Source organism: Ovis aries, chromosome 3 (assembly GCF_016772045.2).
Source record: "Ovis aries strain OAR_USU_Benz2616 breed Rambouillet chromosome 3, ARS-UI_Ramb_v3.0, whole genome shotgun sequence".
Lineage (NCBI taxonomy): Eukaryota > Metazoa > Chordata > Mammalia > Artiodactyla > Bovidae > Ovis > Ovis aries.
The window spans coordinates 94,361,754-94,380,486 of record NC_056056.1 but is presented as its reverse complement, the minus strand read 5'-3'; the positions used below and the strand labels follow the sequence as shown (position 1 = coordinate 94,380,486).

Here is an 18,733-nt window from a genome sequence, read left to right as displayed (position 1 = left end):
GGGAACTAAAGATCCCACATTTCTCACAGCATAGCCAGGAGAAAAGTTACATTATATTGGTTTCAAGGTTACAGCATAGTGTTTCAGTGTTTTTACAGATTATAGTCTAAAATAAGGGCTATAATTCCATGTGCTGTATGGTATCCTTGTTGCTTATCTAGTTGATACCCAGTAGTTTGTCTCTTAATCCCTGTCTCCTGTTTTGCCCCTCCTTCTTTCCCTCTTGTTTATTGATTCCCTATTGTCTGTTGATCTCTGTTTTATTCATTTTCTCTCTAATCTTTATTATTTCCTTCCTTCTGATGACTTGACTTTGTTCATCTTTTTCTAATTTTTAAAAAAGTGGTTGCTTAAGTACTTTATTTGAGGTTTTACTTATTTCTTGAGAAAGGCCTGCACTGCTGTACACTTCCCTCTTAGAACTGCTTTCTGCATGCTATAGATTTTTGGAGTTTGGTATTTCCATTTTCCTTTATCACAACTGGTTTTCTGATTTCCTCTTTGATTTCTTATTCAATTAGTTGGCTTTTTAGTAGGATGTAGTTTAGTCTTCACATTTGTGCTTTTCCCATTTTTCTTCCTGTAATTGATTTCTAACTTTGTACAGTTGTAATGGGGGAATATGCTTGATATATTATCTATCTCCTTAAATTTGTTCAGACATTTTGTGGCCTAGCATGTGATCTGACCTGGGGAATGTTTTATCTGTCCTTGAAAGGAATGTATATTCTGGTACTTTTGGATGAAATGTCCTGTCAATAGCTTTTAACTGTTCAAATGTGTTAGTTAAGGCCACTGTTACATGATAAATTTTCTGTCTAGATGGTGTGCTCACTGATGTAAGTGAGGTGTTGTTGCAGCCCCATGGGCTGTAGTCTGCCAGGCTTCTCTGTCCATGAGATTTCCCAGGCAAGAATACTAGTGTGAGTTGCCATTTCCTTCTCCAGAGGATCTTCCAGACCCAGGGATCAAACTCATGTCTCCTGCATTTGCAGGCAGCTTCTTTGCTACTGAGCCACAAGAGAAGCCCAAGTGAGATGTGAAAGTCCTCTTTTGTTACAGTATTATTGTCAGTTTCTCCCTTCGTGTCTGTAAATATTTGCTTCGTATATTTAGGTACCCTTGGGGTGTGCATATTAATATGTATAATATCCTTGTCTTGTATCGACCCCTTATCATGGAATAATACCCTTGTTTGTGTTTTGTTGTAGCCTTTGTTTTAAAGTCTATTTCATCTGAAGCAAGTATTATTACCCTGGGTTTCTTATTGTTTCTCTTTGTATGAAATACCATTTTAATTTCCTCACATTCTTTCTATATGTGTATTTTACTTTGAAGTGAATCTCTTAAGCAACATGTAGAAAGGTCTTCTCTTTTCATTTAATCCGTCACCCTATATCTTTTGATTGGAGCATTTGTTCACTGATATTTAAAGCAATTATTGGTAGGTATATAGTTACTGCCATTTTGTCACTTGTTTTCTGATTGTTCTTATAGTTCTTCTCTGTTCATTTTTTCTTCCCTCTGTATCTTCCCTTGTGGTTTTGTTGATTTTTCTTTAGTAGTGTATACCAGAGAACGCTCAGAGTGTTTTGAGATTTTACAATTTGCTTTTTTTTTTTTTTTTAACTGTTCAGATTGGGTGATTTCCTTTATTTTACCAGATTACTTACATGTCCCTCTGTATCACTTAGTTTGCTATTCATTTTTCCTAGTGTGTTTTTATTTATTTATTTTTTGTTTATTTTTTTATTTTATTTTTACTTTATTTTACTTTACAATACTGTATTGGTTTTGCCATACACTGACATGAATCCACCACGGGTGTACATGCGTTCCCAAACATGAACCCCCCTCCCACCTCCCACCCCATATCATCTCTCTGGATCATCCCTATGCACCAGCCCCAAGCATCCTGTATCCTGTATTGAACATAGACTGGCACTTCGTTTCTTACATGATAGTATACATGTTTCAATGCCATTCTCCCAAATCATCCCACCCTCTCCCTGTCCCACAGAGTCCCAAAGTCTGTTCTATACATCTGTGTCTCTTTTGCTGTCTCACATACAGGGTCATCATTACCATCTTTCTAAATTCCGTATATATGTGTCAGTATACTATATTGCTGTTTTTCTTTCTGGCTTACTTCACTCTATATAATCGGCTCCAGTTTCATCCATCTCATTAGAACTGATTCCAATGTATTCTTTTTAATGGCTGAGTAATACTCCATTGTGTATATGTACCACAGCTTTCTTATCCATTCATCTGCTGATGGACATCTAGGTTGCTTCCATGTCCTGGCTATTATAAACAGTGCTGTGATGAACATTGGGGTACATGAGTCTCTTTCAATTCTGGTTTCCTTGGTATGTATGCCCAGCAGTGGGATTGCTGGGTCATAAGGCAGCTCTGTTTGCAATTTTTAAAGGAATCTCCACACTGTTTTCCATAGTGGCTGTACTAGTTTGCATTCCCACCAACAGTGTAGGAGGGTTCCCTTTTCTCCACACCCTCTCCAGCATTTATTGCTTGTAGACTTTTGGATCGCAGCCATTCTGACTGGTGTGAAATGGTACCTCATTGTGGTTTTGATTTGCATTTTTCTAATAATGAGTGATGTTGAGCATCTTTTCATGATTTTGTTAGCCATCCGTATGTCTTCTTTGGAGAAATGTCTATTTAGCTCTTTGGCCCATTTTTTGATTGGGTCGTTTATTTTTCTGGAGTTGAGCTGCAGGAGTTGCTTGTATATTTTTGAGATTAGTTGTTTGTCAGTTGCTTCATTTGCTGTTGTTTTCTCCCATTCAGAAGGCTGTCTTTTCACCTTACTTATAGTTTCGTTTGTTGTGCAGAAGCTTTTAATTTTAATTAGATCCCATTTGTTTATTTTTGCTTTTATTTTCAGAATTCTGGGAGGTGGATCATAGAGCATCCTGCTGTGATTTATGTCTGAGAGTGTTTTCCCTATGTTCTCCTCTAGGAGTTTTATAGTTTCTGGTCTTACATTTAGATCTTTAATCCATTTTGAGTTTATTTTTGTGTGTGGTGTTAGAAAGTGATCTAGTTTCATTCTTTTACAAGTGGTTGTCCAGTTTTCCCAGCACCTCTTGTTAAAGAGATTGTCTTTACTCCATTGTATATTCTTGCCTCCTTTGTCGAAGATAAGGTGTCCATAGGTGTGTGGATTTATCTACACACCTAGTGCGTTTTTAATTTCAACTATTGAATTCTTCATTTCTTATTGGGTCTTTTTAAATAGTTTCTAGTTTTTTTATTAAAATTATCACTGTGTAGATATAGTCTTTCCCCTAATTCAGTTAACATTTTTTATAACCAGTGGTTTGAATTCTTTATCAGATTAATTATTTATTTATGTTTTATTATTTTTTTAGGTGTGTTTTCTTGTTCTTTCAATTGATAATGGTTCTTCTGCCATTGCATTTTGCTTAACTCATCTGTTTCTATGAGTTTAGGTGAAACAGTTACCTGTTGTGATCTTGAAGGGGTGTTCTATGTGGCAGCAACCCAATGTGTGCCCTGTGGCTTTGGTGTGAGAGCTGCATTTGATGGGAAACAAGTCACAGTGATAACTTTCCTCAGGGTGTGCTGATAGCATCAGCTTGGTAGAGAGTGGGGCTCCAGAGGGAGGAGCTAGGGTCTGTTCCCAGTGTGAAATGGGGCTTCCCCTCTGCTTAGTGGCCATCAACACTCTATGGGGGTGGGGTCTGTTTCCAAATTCCTGGAACAGAAGTCCTGAGGACCTGGCCTGGGCCAGCTCTGTCCCTTTAACTGTGTGGTTCCCCTTTTTTCCACACTGAGAGCCTTACCTGAGTAGTGGGAACTGCTGCAGTAAGTTGGGTCCTTGGGGGCTCTTGGCTTGTGTTGATTACAGGCAGAGGCTTAAGCTGTCTCTTATGCACTGCCTGTATGGGATCCCACATTTGTTTCCCTTACTCTGCTTTGACTCAGCCACAGGTCCAAGTATTCTGTGTCTCACACTGCTGATCACTGCCCTCTGTCCCAGCTCCCTCTCCCTGTTCGGGAACCACATGATAGTGTTGTTGCCTATGTTGACTCTCAGTGTGTGTCAGGAGGTGAGCTATGCTTGAGTGCTACCATCAAAGATCTGGGTGGCTTGTGATGTTCTGCTTGAGTAAGCCTCGACAATTACCCCATCCTCCCCCCACCCCAGGCTCCACCAAAAGACCAGGTTGCTTCTGCATCCCAAGATCGAATTTTCTCCCTGTTCATGACCACCCCAGATTTAATACCCTGCTGAGGTGAAGAGTGAATAGCCATGGTACACTGGCTCAGCTTGGGCTGAGTCACACACTGAGGTAGTTGTGGGAAACCTGGCAGCCTCTAGAGCATACCTCTTTCCACACTGTCTTGGGGTATGAATGTGCTCCTCATGAGAGGAGTGCAGACTTCCCACTGCCCTCCTAGTAGTGCCAGTGGCCCTCAAACCAGCCAAGAAAGCTTGTCTCTCCTCCATAGGACCCCAGACTTGGGCATCTAATTTATGGCTCTCACTGCTCACTCCCCTGGGTAGGTGTCCACCCATGTATTCTCCCTTTTACTCTGAGTCACCTCCCAGGAACACAGGGCCCAACCCCATCATTTTCTTCATCCTTCCTGATTACTTGTGTATTTTTCTTCCAACTTTTTTCATACTAGATGTCTTCTGTCAGTTTCCACTGTTTGTTTTCAGTGAGAATTTTGTGACTTGTAGATGTATTTTTGATATGTTCATGGGGGGATATGAGCTCCATGTCCTCTTAATCCACTATCTTGATCCTACTCCTCTGCAGTTGTTTTAAACATATTTATTAATGCCTACATGTAATTCACCTACATATTGGTTAGATTTGTTTCTGAGTTTTATTGTTGTTGTTGCTGTTATCAGTCATATGGTCCTATCTCTTCCTATCATTTTTTGGTATATGGTAGACATTGTTTTTAAAATATGTTTTAATAGATGTTCCAGATAATATCTTCTGCCACCAGAATTGCTTCATCCTTTCCCATACTAAGTAGTTAAAATGAGTGGGTGGTTTGTGGTTTGAACCTCATCACCTTGATCCAGTTATGAACTGATCTGGATTGAGCTCGGGTTGCAGTTGTATTGTACCTTTGGTTTACATTTGTTGCTAGGATATGGTTCTTCAGAGCTTTTAATGAGAGCCTGGCACATTATTGTCTCTTCAGTACCAAGAGGACTGTGGAAATTTCCACTTTTCATATAAACTTAGCTCTTCAGTTTCCTGCTTTTTACAGTTTTAAAATTTGGCAAATATCTTGAGTAGGTGTCTTACCCAGATCAGCAATTGCTAACAGTAAAAACTGTGATTGGAGATTGTCTATATCAATTCATTAATCCCTCAAGAGCTTCCAGGTTGCCAGCTGTGACTCTTATGAACACTCCCACTAGTGAGTTGTTTTTCCTGAAACATTGTGAAACTGCAGGAAAGCTTACTTTGCTTTTGAAGGGTTTTGGCTTAGACCGCTATTTTCCTCAGCTGTATAGCTTTAGAATTCAGAAAATGTCTTGAGAAAACTGGCCCTGAGATCTCTAAGTTTGGCACGTCAGCCCCATGGAAGCAACAAAAATTCAGTGTTTTTTTTTTTTCTTCACCAGGGCAGTTACTTACTTTCTGCCTGGACCTAACCCAATTCTTAGTCTGTTACTATTCCTAGGTTTGTCAAATGTCTCCAGGGACAACTTCAGATCCTCAGCTCACCTTTAACAGGTCTGCCCTCTTTGCAGTTTTATTCCCTTACATTTTCATTGCTTCCTTGCCTTCTGGTTTTCTCTAGTTTTTAAAATTACCTTTCCTAATTTTTGGTGGAAGCAGTAACCTATAAAAAACTAGGCCATTTTATCTATTTTATCTTGATACCAAAGTCAGAGAAAGTAGCCCCAAAGATAAAACTATAGATTAATCTCACAATTATAAATTAAAAAATTTAGCAAGTCTATTCCAAAATGTATCAAGAAAATAATTTAGCATTAGTATGTAGGATTTACTCTAGAAATGCAGAGATGGTTTGATATTTAAAAATCTAATAATATAATTTATCATAATACTAGGTGAAGGAGATAATGTATATGATCATCTTTATGTAATTCTAAAAAGATATTGTATAACATCCAGCCTGCTTTTCAAATTTTTTTAAAAAGTTTTAAATGCAAGCAATATTATATTTCAATAGCATGGTAAAGAGCACCTATATGAAATGCAGCAGCCACCAAAGATTTAACAGTGGAACACTAGGAATATTTATTTGCATCAACATCAGAAGAATGGTGAAGACATCTCACCATTACTTTAGATGTTCTATAAAATAAATAAGGTAAAAGAGAAGTAAATTACAAATATTACAGTGAGCCATGTATCTTATCATTATCCTTATATTAGTATTGTGTGGTTGGAAAACTCTAGAAAATCAACTGAAAAATAATTAGGACCAATAAAACTTTTGGTTACAGAGTACACCTAGAAAACAGGTCGTCTTCTCTTACCTTTGCAATACCTTCGTGGAAAACACTGTCCCAAAAGTATCCTATTTGCCATTGATGCGTATTATATAAGGTCTCTATGAGTATATTTTAACAAGTCATATATAGCATCAGTGTGGAAAACATGTCACAGAATAATTTAAAAGATACTTCATTATGATCAGATATGTGCAGGGTTCTAGGATGAGAAAACAAGGATCGTGGCATCTGGTTTCATCACTTCATGGCAAATAGATGGGGAATCAATGGAAACAGTGAGAGACTTTATTTTCTTGGGCTCCAAAATCACTGCAGATGGTGACTGCAGCCATGAAGTTAAAAGACACTTACTCCATGGAAGAAAAGCTATGACAAACCTAGACAGTGTATTAAAAAGCAGAGACATCATTTTGCCAACAAAAGGTCCATATAGTCAAAGCTATGGTTTTTCCAGTAGTCATGTGTGGATGTGAGAGTTGGACCATAAAGAAGGCTGAGTGCTGAAGAGGTGATGCTTTCAAACTGTGGTGTTGGAAAAATTTCTGAGAGTCCCTTGGACTACGAGGAGATCAAACCTGTCAATCCTAAAGGAAATTAATGCTGAATATTCATTGGAAGGACTGATGCTGAAGCTGAAGCTCCAGTACTTTGGCCACCTATGCGAAGAGCCAACTCATTGGAAAAGACCCTGATGCTGGGAAAGATTGAAGGCAGGAGGAGAAGGAGACTACAGAGGATGAGATGGCGGCATGGCATCACTGACTCGATGGACATGAGTTTAAGCGAACTCTCGCAGATGGGGAAGGAAGGGAAACCTGGCATGCTGCAGTCCATGGCGTCACAAAGAGTCGGACACGACTGAGTGACAGAACAACAAGGATGAGAACAGTAGTTTTCCCCAAAGTAATCTAAGTGCAGTGACTCCGAAGTAGATTTGATGGTGGTGGGTTATCTTAACAAGATAATTCTACAGTGCATTCAGAGACAAAAATGGACAATATTTGGCCAAAAAAATATGGAAAAGAAAATTAATGAGTGTAGTCCCTTCGAATATAGAAATGTTATTAATGAAAATAATATCCCTCCTACACAGAACTGGACTGATAGAATAAAGCAATAGTTAAAGAAAATATCTAAAAGTATTTCAAAGAATAAATAAGATTTAATATGTGATAAAAATGGCATTTAGCAATTGCTATTACCAATGCTGTCTGCTCGTTTGGTAAAAAGAATATTAAGTCTATATCTCATATATCAAAATGAATTCTAGATCAAATGCATATTCATATTTTTAAAAAGAAAGAAACTATGGGAAAACCAATAAAAATATTAGCAAATATTTCTATAATCTGAAAGTGACTTACTATCATAGGGATGACAGCAAAGACTGAAATCATTAAGGAAAAGGTTAATAATTTGACTACAGAAAATTATTTATAATGTTCCTAAAAGGTATTAGTTAGAAAATAGAATGCAAGATTATCAGTAAAAACATTTATAGTAAATATTTCCAAAGGTTAATATCTATAATATATAACAATATAACACATTCTTTCGGTTTTAATCAGAGGAAGATACAACTTGAAGAAAAATTTGCAAAAGTTGTATTAAGGCAATCAGAAGAGGAGAAAAATCAAAGACTAATAATAACATGAATAAAGCATGTAATTCTAATGATGACACATATATATATATATAAACATTGTGGGGTATTTTGCCTATAAATTTGCCAAACGTAAATAAGAAATGACAACCTTCAGTATTTGTGATTAGTATTTCAGGAAATATGTATTCTGATACATTGCTGGTAGGTGTGTAAATTGGTATAGTCTTCTTAGTACTTAATTTTTCAGAGTCTCTCATAAATGTTTTAAAATTTGTGTACCTATTATGCTGAAATCCCATTTACAGAAATCTAACTTAATGAAATTTTCTTCATGGCTTATAGCCTTGATGTGATGAAGTGATTTGTGTAACTCAGTGAAGCTACGAACCATGCCATGCAGAGCCACCTAAGACGGATGGGTTGTAGTGAAGAGTTCTGACAAATTGTGGTCCACTGGAGGAGGAAATAGCAATCCACTCCGGTATTCTTGCCTGGAAAACCCTATGAACAGTATGAAAAGGCAAAAGGATGACACTGGAAGATGTTGGAAGGTGTCCAGTATGCTACTGGGTAAGAAAGAAAAGTGAAGGAAAGTGTTAGTTGCTCAGTCGTGTCTGAATTTTTGTGATCTCATGGTCTGTAGCCCAGCAGGCTCCTCTGACCATGGAATTCTCCAGGCAAGAATACCAGAGTGGGTAGCCATTCCCTTCTCTAGGATTTCTTCCCAACCAGGGATTGAACCCAGATCTTGTGCACTGCAGGTGGCTTCTTTACTATCTGAGCCACCAGGGAATCCCTGGGGAAGAGCTGAGGGCAATTTACTAATAGCTCCAGAAAGAATGAAATGGCTGGGACAAAGCAGAAATGACATTCAGTTGTGATTATGTCTGGTGGTGAAAGTAAAGTCTGATTCTGTAAGCAAAAATATTGCATAGGAACCTGGAATGTTAGGTCCATGAATCAAGGTAAATTGCACATGGTCAAACAGGAGATGGCAAGAGTGAACATTGGCATCTTAGGAATCAGTGAATTAGTAATAAAACGGACAAGAATGGGCAAATTTAATTCACATGACCATTATATCTACAACTGTGGGCAAGAATGCTTTAGAAGAAATGGAGAAGCCCTCACAGTCAACTAGAGTCTGAAATGCAATATTTGGGTGCAACCTCAAAAATTACAGAATGATCTTAGTTCATTTTCAAGGCAAACCAGTCAGCATCTCAGTAATCCAAGTCTATGTCTCCACCACTGACGCTTAAAAAGCTAATGTTGACCTGTTCTATTAAAACCTACAATACCTTGTAGAACTAACACCAAAAAAGATGTCCTTTTTATCATAAGAGGTTGGAATGCAAATAGGAACTCAAGAGGTACCTGGAAAATCAGGTAAGTTTGGCCTTGGCATGCAAAATGAAGCAGGGCAAAGACTAGCAGAATGTTGTCAAAAGAACACATTGGTCATAGCAAACACTGTTGTCCAACAGCCCAAAAAAATGACTCTACACCTGGACATCACCAGATGGTCAATATTGAAATTAGATTGATTCTTTTCTTTGCAGCCAAATCTGGAGAAGCTCTATGCATGCTTGTGTGCATGCTAAATTACTTCAGTCCTGTCTGACTCTGTGCTGTCCTATGGACTGTAACCTGTCAGGCTCCTCTGTCTGTGGGATTTCCAGGCAAGATACTGGAGTGGGTTGCCATGCCCTCCTTAAGGGAATCTTCCAGACCCAAGGATTGAATCCCAGTCTCTTTCATCTCCTGTATTGACAGGCACATTCTTTACCACTGGTGACACATGGGAAGCCCTGGAAAGGCTCTATACAGTCAGCAAAACCAAGAACTTCAGCTGGCTGTTGTTCACATCATGAGCTCCTTATTGCAAAATTCGGGCTTAAATTGAAGAAAGTAGGGAAAACCACTAACCATTCAGGTATCACCTAAATCAAATCCCTGATGATTGTACAATGGAGGTGTTTAATAGGTTCAAGGGATTAGATTTGGTAGGCAGAGTGCCTGAGAAACTATGGATGGAGGTTCATAACATTGTAAAGGAGGCAGTGACCACAACTGTCCCACAGAAAGAGATGCAAGAAGGCAAAGTGGTTGTCTGAGGAGGCTTTGAAAATACCTAAGGAAGAAGAGAAGCAAAAGGCAAGAGAGAAAGGGAAAGATATACCCAACTGAATACAGAATTCTAGAGAATAACAAGGAGAGATAAGAAGGCCTTCTTAAAGGAACAATGCAAAGAAATAGAGGAAAACAATATAATGGGAAAGACTAGAGATTTCTTCAAGGAAATTGGAGATATCAAGGAAGCATTTCAGGCAAGAATGAGCATGATAAAGGACAGAAATGGTAAGGACCTAACAGAAGCAGAAGAGGTTAAGAAGAGATGGCAAGAATACACAAAAGAGCTATACAAAAAAGGTCTTAAAGACTGGGATAACCATGATGGTGTGGTAACTCACCTAGAATCAGACATCCTGGAGTATGAAGTCAATTGGGCCTTAGGAAGCGCTACTATGAACAAAGCTACCTGCAGTGATGGAATTCCAGCTGAGCTATTTAAAATCCTAAAAGATGATACTGTTAAAGTGCTGCATTCAGTATGCCAGCAAATTTGGAAAATTCTATGGTGGCCACAGGACTGGAAAAAGTCGGTTTTCATTCCAGTCCCAAAGAAGATAAATACCAAATAAAGTTCAAACAATACCAAATAAAGTTCAAGCATACAGTTACACTGTTTTCACATGCTAGCAAGGTTATGCTGAAAATCCTTCAAGCTAGACTTCAGAAGTACATGAACTGAGAACTTCTGGATGTATAAGCTGTATTATATAGCTGTATTATATAAAAGGCAGAGGAACCAGAGATCAAATTGCCAACATTTGCTGAATCATGGGAAAAGCAAGGGAATTCCAAGAAAACATCTACTTTTGGTTCATTGACTATGCAGAAGCCTTTGACTGTGTGGATTACAATAAACTATGGAAAATTCTTAAAGAGATGGGTATACCAGACCACCTTATTTGCTTCCTGAGAACCCTGTATGCAGGTCAAAAAGCAGCAGTTTGAACTGGACATGGAACAATGGACTGGGTTCAAAATTGAGAAAGTAGTATGACAAGGCTATATATTTTCAGCCTGCTTATTTGACTTATATACAGAGTACATCATGCAAAATGCCGGGCTGGATGAATCACCAGCTGGAATTGAGATTGCTGGGAGAAATATTAACAACCTGAGAAGTATAGATGATACTACTCTAATGCAGAAATTGAGGAGGAACTAAGGAGCCTCTTGATAAAGGTGAGAGAGGAGAGTTAAAATGCTGGCTTAAAACTCAACATTCAAAAAACTAAGATCATGGTATCCGATCCCATCACTTCATAGCAAATAGAAGGGGAAAAAGTGGGAGCAATAGCAGATTTTATTTTCTTGGGCTCCAAAATCACTGTGGACAATGATAGCAGCCATGAAATTAAAAGACACTTGCTCCTTGGAAGAAAAGCTATGACGAACCTAGACAGAATATTAAAAAGCAGAGACATCACTTTGCTGACAGAGGTAAGGTTTTTATATAGACAAAGGTAAGGTTTTTCCAACAAATTATATATGAATGTGAGAATTGGACTCTAAAGAAGGCTGAGTGCCAAAGAAATGATGTTTTTGAATTATGGTGCTGGAGAAGACTCCTGAGAGTCCCTTGGACTGCAAGGGGAAGGAAATCAAGAATGAATATTCATTGCAAGGACTGATGCTGAAGCTGAAGCTCCAATACTTTGGCCACCTGATAAGATGAGCTGACTCATTGGAAAAGACCTTGATGCTGGGAAAGTTTGATGACGAAAGGAGAAGGGGGCAGCAGACAATGAGATGGTTAGATAGTATAAATGACTCAGTGGACCTGAATTTGAGCAAACTCAGGGAGATAGTGGAGGACAGAGGAGCCTGCGTGTTGCAGTCCATGGAGTCGCAAAGAGTCAAAAATGACTTAGTGACTGAACAACAACAAAAAAAGAACCATGGATGTACTATAAAATTAAGATATAAATATGTTCACCGTGGCATTATCTTTTTTTTAAGAGTGTTAAAATCTTTATTTTTACCCCACAGCCTTATAGATTTTCTTTTACCTTACTGATTTTTATTTTTCATTAAATGAGACACAGCATGTAAAATACCCGACATGCTTAGTATAGTTAAGTAACATACTTATTATTTTTAGAGAATTGAAATCGAGTTTTTTTTTCCCCAAAAATATAATAGACAGTGCCCTTATCATCTTTAAAGGACTTCCCTGGTGGCTCAGACGGTAAAGTGTCTGCCTATAGTGCAGGAGACCTGGCTTGGGAAGATCTCCTAGAGAAGGAAATGACAACCCTCTCCAGTATTCTTGCCTGAAAAATCCCACGGACAGAGGAGCCTGGTGGTTTATAGTCCCTAGGGTCACAAAGAGTTGGACACGACTGAGCGACTTCACTTACTTTGTATAGTAGAAAGTTGGAAATAAATTAAAAATCTAGTAACAGATGTACTAGCTAAATAAATTATTACATATTCACATAATGTGATATCAGTGATTCACTAAATAAATATAAATGCTATTTACTTATTTAAAAATATGTTATTTGTCTCTTAATTTGAAAATTGAGATTACTTTTCAAACTGGTTGGAGAGAAGGTGAAGTTCAATGATGTTTTTGATTTTAACTCTGGATTACTCTTTTATTCTTAGATAAAGAAGACTATAACCAATAAAGAAAGGACATCCCTGCAGTCTGGTTGTTAGTACTTGGCACTTTCCTTGACGGGGCCCAGTTTCACTCTCTATTCAGGGAACTAAGATTTTATTAGCTTTATAGGATGACCAAAAAAACACCCAAAATACGAACAAAAAACTATAACAGTATGATCTCATTTTTATTGATATAATTATAGGAACATTATTCATTATTCATTGACACTAATGTGTTATAAAATACACCGATATCAATGTGTGATGAAAACTAGAATTGAATCGCTCTCTAGTTTGCCTGTGCTCTGTATAATCTGTGACTCCTCCCTTTTGTGTATCTGTATTGAAAGGTGTTTTTTCCCATCATGAAATCATGAAACGTTTATAATCCTGGATTGGTGGAAGGTCATGTTTAGAGTCTATCTCAATATATTTTATTATTCTCTACCTCAAGATTATTTTTTGATAATTAATTCATATTGAAATATTTTTTATTAATGAAACATTATTTTTAAATGTGTTTCATATTTCAATAGGAACGTGGCCAGCAGTATTTTGGTCATTATTGTCTCCCCCAGTATTGTACAATTCCTTGACTAAGATTTTGGAGTATCATAAGGTAAAAATGCAGTATGCCAGGAGAAGGCAATGGCACCCCACTCCAGTACTCTTGCCTGGAAAATCCCATGGATGGAGGAGCCCGGTGGGCTGCAGTCCATGGGGTCACTAAGAGTCGGACACGACTGAGCGACTTCACTTTCACTTTTCACTTTCATGCATTGGAGAAGGAAATGGCAACCCACTCCAGTGTTCTTGCCTGGAGAATCTCAGGGATGGGGGAGCCTGGTGGGCTGCTGTCTATGGGGTCGCACAGAGTCAGACACAACTGAAGTGACTTAGCAGCAGCAGCATGGTGTTCTTAGTGGCTAAGTCATGTCCGACTCTTTGTGACTCCCATGGACTGTAGCTCACCAGGCTCCTCTGTCCATGGGGATTCTCCAGGCAAGAATCACAAAGTGGGTTGCCATGCCCTCCTCCAGGGGATCTTCTCAACCTAGGGATCAAATGCAGGTCTCCGACATTGCAGGTGGATTCCTTATGGTCTGAGCCACCAGGGAACCCACAGAATACTGAAGTGGGTAGCCTATACCTTCTACAGGAGATCCAGGTCCTTCTGCATTGCAGGCAGATTCTTTACAAAATGAACTACTGGGGAAGCCCCCCAAATACAATTCTTCTAGTCAAAACCATGCTGTATAGGTATTCTTGGTGTTCAAATTTCTTTTTATTTTCTGTTTTTAAAATGTAACAAACAACTTATACCAAGTGTTATTGTTCATGCCATATAATACAGTGGTTCTATATATAGTGTAACTATCATATGTCAATACCGTACGTACATCAATGTCCAGGCCATTTAGAAGTAGTACTTTGACTTAAATTCATGTTTGTCTAACTACAAGTACACACTTTTTCCACTTGTGGAGTTGTAATCTTTGTTATAGGATTATATTGTAAGTATTTAATTGAGGGTATTTTTTTCATTTTTGTTTGTTCTGAGGTGCCGTTGCTTCCTAAATACAGTAACCTCTCAGTGTAGATTCAGTTGATCCTACCATTCATAATCACCTTACCACTTACCACTAATAATTGAACTCAGGTAGTTCAGAGTCCTGAATCATCAATATCACTTTCATAATTGCCCTATTTTTATCTTGTCTAATATAGAGATGTCTTTCTGAAGCCATACTTTACAAACTTAATCATATTGACCAACTTTGTATTCAATAAAATAAAATTAGTATGATTTTATAAAACTACCCCTTGTTCTGATTTTTCACAGAGATCACTCCGCATTTATGTTCATGTTCCCAGCATGCTAGATAACTTCTTTGTGGAACTCCATTTTAGTAAATGTATTAGCAAAAATAGCTGTGTCTGAGATTCACTGTAGTACGTTATTAGTAAACAATGAGAGAGGAATGAGCTAGGTATTTCTGAAAAAGTACTAGAGTTATCTGTCTTTTCATAAATATAAATACTTTTTATTTAAAAAATTCCCTGATAAAAATGACTCTATGTCAAAAAGGGATTGAATGATATGAAATATGGATATGGAAAGAACTGTAAAGAAAAAAAGCAAAGACTATCTTGTTCTTTTACACTTTGAAATCCCCAATTTTTCTTAGTTCTCAAAGATGTTTTATCACCACAATAGCAACAAAGCTAAAGGGTGTATCAGTGACTGACTGTGTGCTGGGGAGGGGAGATGATGTTCTGGATTAGATTTATTAGATGGTGAATGATTAGGGGAAAATTATTGAAATTTGCAACTATTTTCTCATTGAAATTTTGATGACCAAGGTAGCTTACCTCTTTTCACATGTATTGTATCGTGTGTGTGCTCAGTCGTGTCTGACTCTTTGTGGCACCATGGACTGTAGCCCACCAGGCTCCTCAGCCCATGGAATTTTCCAGGGAGGATACTGGAGTGAGTTGCCTTTTCCTACTCCAGGGAATTTTTGTTGACCCAGGGATTAAACCCACCTCTCTTGAGTCCCCTGAATTGGCAGGCGGATTCTTTACCACTGAGCCACCTGGGGATGATTTGTGGGTACCTCCTAACTCTTCTTGAGACACCCACAAATCAGTAATAATAAGATTTTCTACAGTTAGTCTTCTAAAATGTTGCTGTGTCCTTTTAATTAACAAATGAGGTAAACAGACAAGTATTTTTTCAGCCTCCAGTTGTATAATTCACACTTGCATGCATAGCTACTCATTTTGCATGCTCAGCATAAGAACATACTTTTGAGAGTTTATTCTTGTTGTTCTGATAATTATCTTTGAGAAATGCTTGAGAGAGAGGAAATACTGTCTCAAGTATCAGACCCAGAGGAGGGAATCTTGAATTAGTTTTCTCTGTCTGCTGTTGATGTTAATTTATATGACCTGGGGCAAGATCTCTCTTAACCCACCTTGGTTTGCCTTAGTTTCTTTGTCTGAAAAATACAGTGATACCTGTCCTTGGTCATCCTTCTTTGGCAGTTACTTGATGGGTCATCTTTAACGGAAAGTTATTTTCTACATGCAAGTTCCTGAAATTCTTCTAAAATCTTTTAAAAAAGGACATTCCTCTTAGCACAAATGGATGGACCTAGTGATTATCATACCATGTGAAGTAAGTTGTCAGAGAAGGACAAGTATCATATGATACAGCTTGTACGTGGAATCTAATTTAAAGAAAAGATACAGATGAACTTATTTCCAAAGAAGAAGCTGACTTGTAGATATCAAAAACAAGCTTAGGATTACCAAAGTAGAAACTTGGGGTGGGGGGTGGGGAATAAATCAGGAACTTGGGGTGAACACATGCATGCTACCGTATATAATATAGGTAGCCAGCAAGGACCTTCTGTATAGCACAAGAAACTCTACCGAGTGTACTCTGATAACCTCCCTGTATGAGAAAAGAATCTAAAAAGAATGAATATAAGTATATATACAACTGAATCTCATTGCTGTATACCAGAAACTAATAATACATTATAAATCAACTATGTATGTGTGTGTGTATTAAGTCACTTCAGTCATGTCTGACTCTTTGCAGCCTGTGGTCAGTGGCTCGCCAGGTTCCTCTGTCCATGGGATTCTCCAGGCAAGAATGCTGGAATGGATTACCATGCCTTCCTCCAGGGGCTCTTTCTGACCCAGGGGTTGAGCCCACCTCTCTTATGTCTCCTGCATTGGCAGGGAGGTTTTTTACCACTAGCGCCACCTGAGAAGCCCAAATAAAATATTAAAAACCTTCATTACTGAATTGAAAAGGAAGAATAAGATAATAATAATAAGTCCAAATACATTAAAGATCACAGTAAATGTGAAACTACTACAATTTCCGTTTCAACTTAAAGATTGTCAAATTTACTTTATGTCAGAATTTGGCTTTGTGTTATTTATAAGAATAAACAAATTAGGCAAAACAGAAAAATGCAAAATAAGTGTGAGAAGTATTCTAGGCTAGGAGCAGAAGAGATTAAGAAGAGGTGGCAAGAATATACAGAAGAAATGTGTAATGAAGGTCTTAATGACCTGGGTAACCACTATGGTGTGGGCACTCACCTAGAGCCAGACATCCTGGAATGTGAAGTCGGGTGAGCCTTAGGAAGCATCCCTACTACAAACAAAGCTATTCAAGGTGATGGAACTCAAGCTAAACTATTTAAAATCCTAAAAGATGATGCTTTTAAAGTGCTGCACTCAATATGCCAGCAAATATGGAAAACTCGGCAATGTCCATAGGAATGGAAAAGTTCAGTTTTCTTTCCAATCCTAAAGAAAGGCAGTGCCAAAGAAGGCACAGTACCTTCAAGGTACTGTACAATCATGTTCATTTCATGTGCTGGCAAGGTAATGCTCAAAATCCTGCAAGCTAGGCTTCAACAGTACACGAACTGAAAACTTCCAGATGTACAAGCTGGATTTAGAAAAGGCAAGAGAACCAGATCAAGTTGCTAACATCCAATGGACTCTATAAAAAGCAAGAGAATTCCAAAAAAATATCTACTTCATTGACTGCACCAAAGCCTTTGACTGTGTGGATCACAACAAACTGTGAAAAATTCTCCAAGAGATGGGAATACCAGAACACCTTACCTCCTCCTGAGAAACCTATATGCAGGTCAAGAAACAATGGTTACAACCGAACGTGGAACAATAGAATGGTTCAAAATTGCAAAAAGAGTACATCAAGGCTATATATTGTCACCTGCTTATTTAACTTCTGTGAAGAATACATCGTGCAAAATGCTGGGCTGGATGAATCACAATCAGCAATCAAGAGTTCTAGGAGAAATATCAACGACCTCGGATATGCAGATGATACCACTCTAATGGCAAAAAGCAAAGAGGAATTAAAGAGCCTCTTGATGAAAGGAGAGTGAAAAAGCTGGCTTAAAACTCAACATTCAAAATCACAGATATGTCATCCAATCCTATTACTTCATGGCAAATAAATGGAGAAACAATGGAAACAGTGGCAGATTTGATTTTCTTGGGCTTCAAAATCACTACAAACAGTGACTGCAGCCATGAAATTGCTCCTTGGAAAAAAAGCTATGACAAATTTAGACAGCCTATTAAAAAACAGAGACATAACTTTGCTGACAAAGGTCCTTATAGTCAAAGCTATGGTTTTTCCAGTAGCCATGTATGGATGTGAGAGTTGGACTATAAAGAAGGCTGAGCACTGAAGAATTGATGTTTTTGAACTGGGGTGCTGGAGAAGACTCTTGAGAGTCCCTTGGACAACAAGGAAATCAAACCAGTCCATCCTAAAGGAAATCAACCCTGAATATTCATTGGAGAAGGAAATGGCAACCCACCCCAGTACTCTTGACTGGAAAATTCCATGGATGGAGGAGTCTGGTAGGCTACAGTTCAGGGGGTTGCAAAGAGTCGGACATGACTGAGCAATTTCACTTCACATTCATTGGAAGGACTGATGCTGAAGCTGGGGGTCCAATACTTTGACCACCTGATGTGAAGAGCAACTCACTGGAAAAGATCCTGATGGTGGGAAAAATTGAGGACAGGAGGAGAAGAGACTGCAGAGGATGAGATGGTTGGATGGCATCCCCGATTCAATGGACATGAGTTTGAGCAAGCTTCTGGAGATAGTGAAGGACAGGGAAACCTGGTGTGCTGCAGTTCATGGGATCACAAAGAATCGAACATGACTTAGTGACTCAACAACACCACCAAGACAAACAAAGCATATATAGCAGTATTAACATTATATGGTTAGCAGACATTTTTTCCTGTCCAAAATATTCATAAGAAGTTAGGTTCATGCCAAAAGATTTTGATATTTGGTCCTA

At 38.3% G+C, this 18,733-nt stretch overlaps 1 protein-coding gene across 2 annotated transcripts in view; it reads left to right on the top strand.

Annotated features, from left to right (window-relative positions):
* EXOC6B (exocyst complex component 6B) overlaps positions 1-18,733 on the top strand; it is a 708,301-nt gene that overhangs the window by 453,211 nt on the left and 236,357 nt on the right. The gene's annotated exons all lie outside the window — the stretch shown is intronic.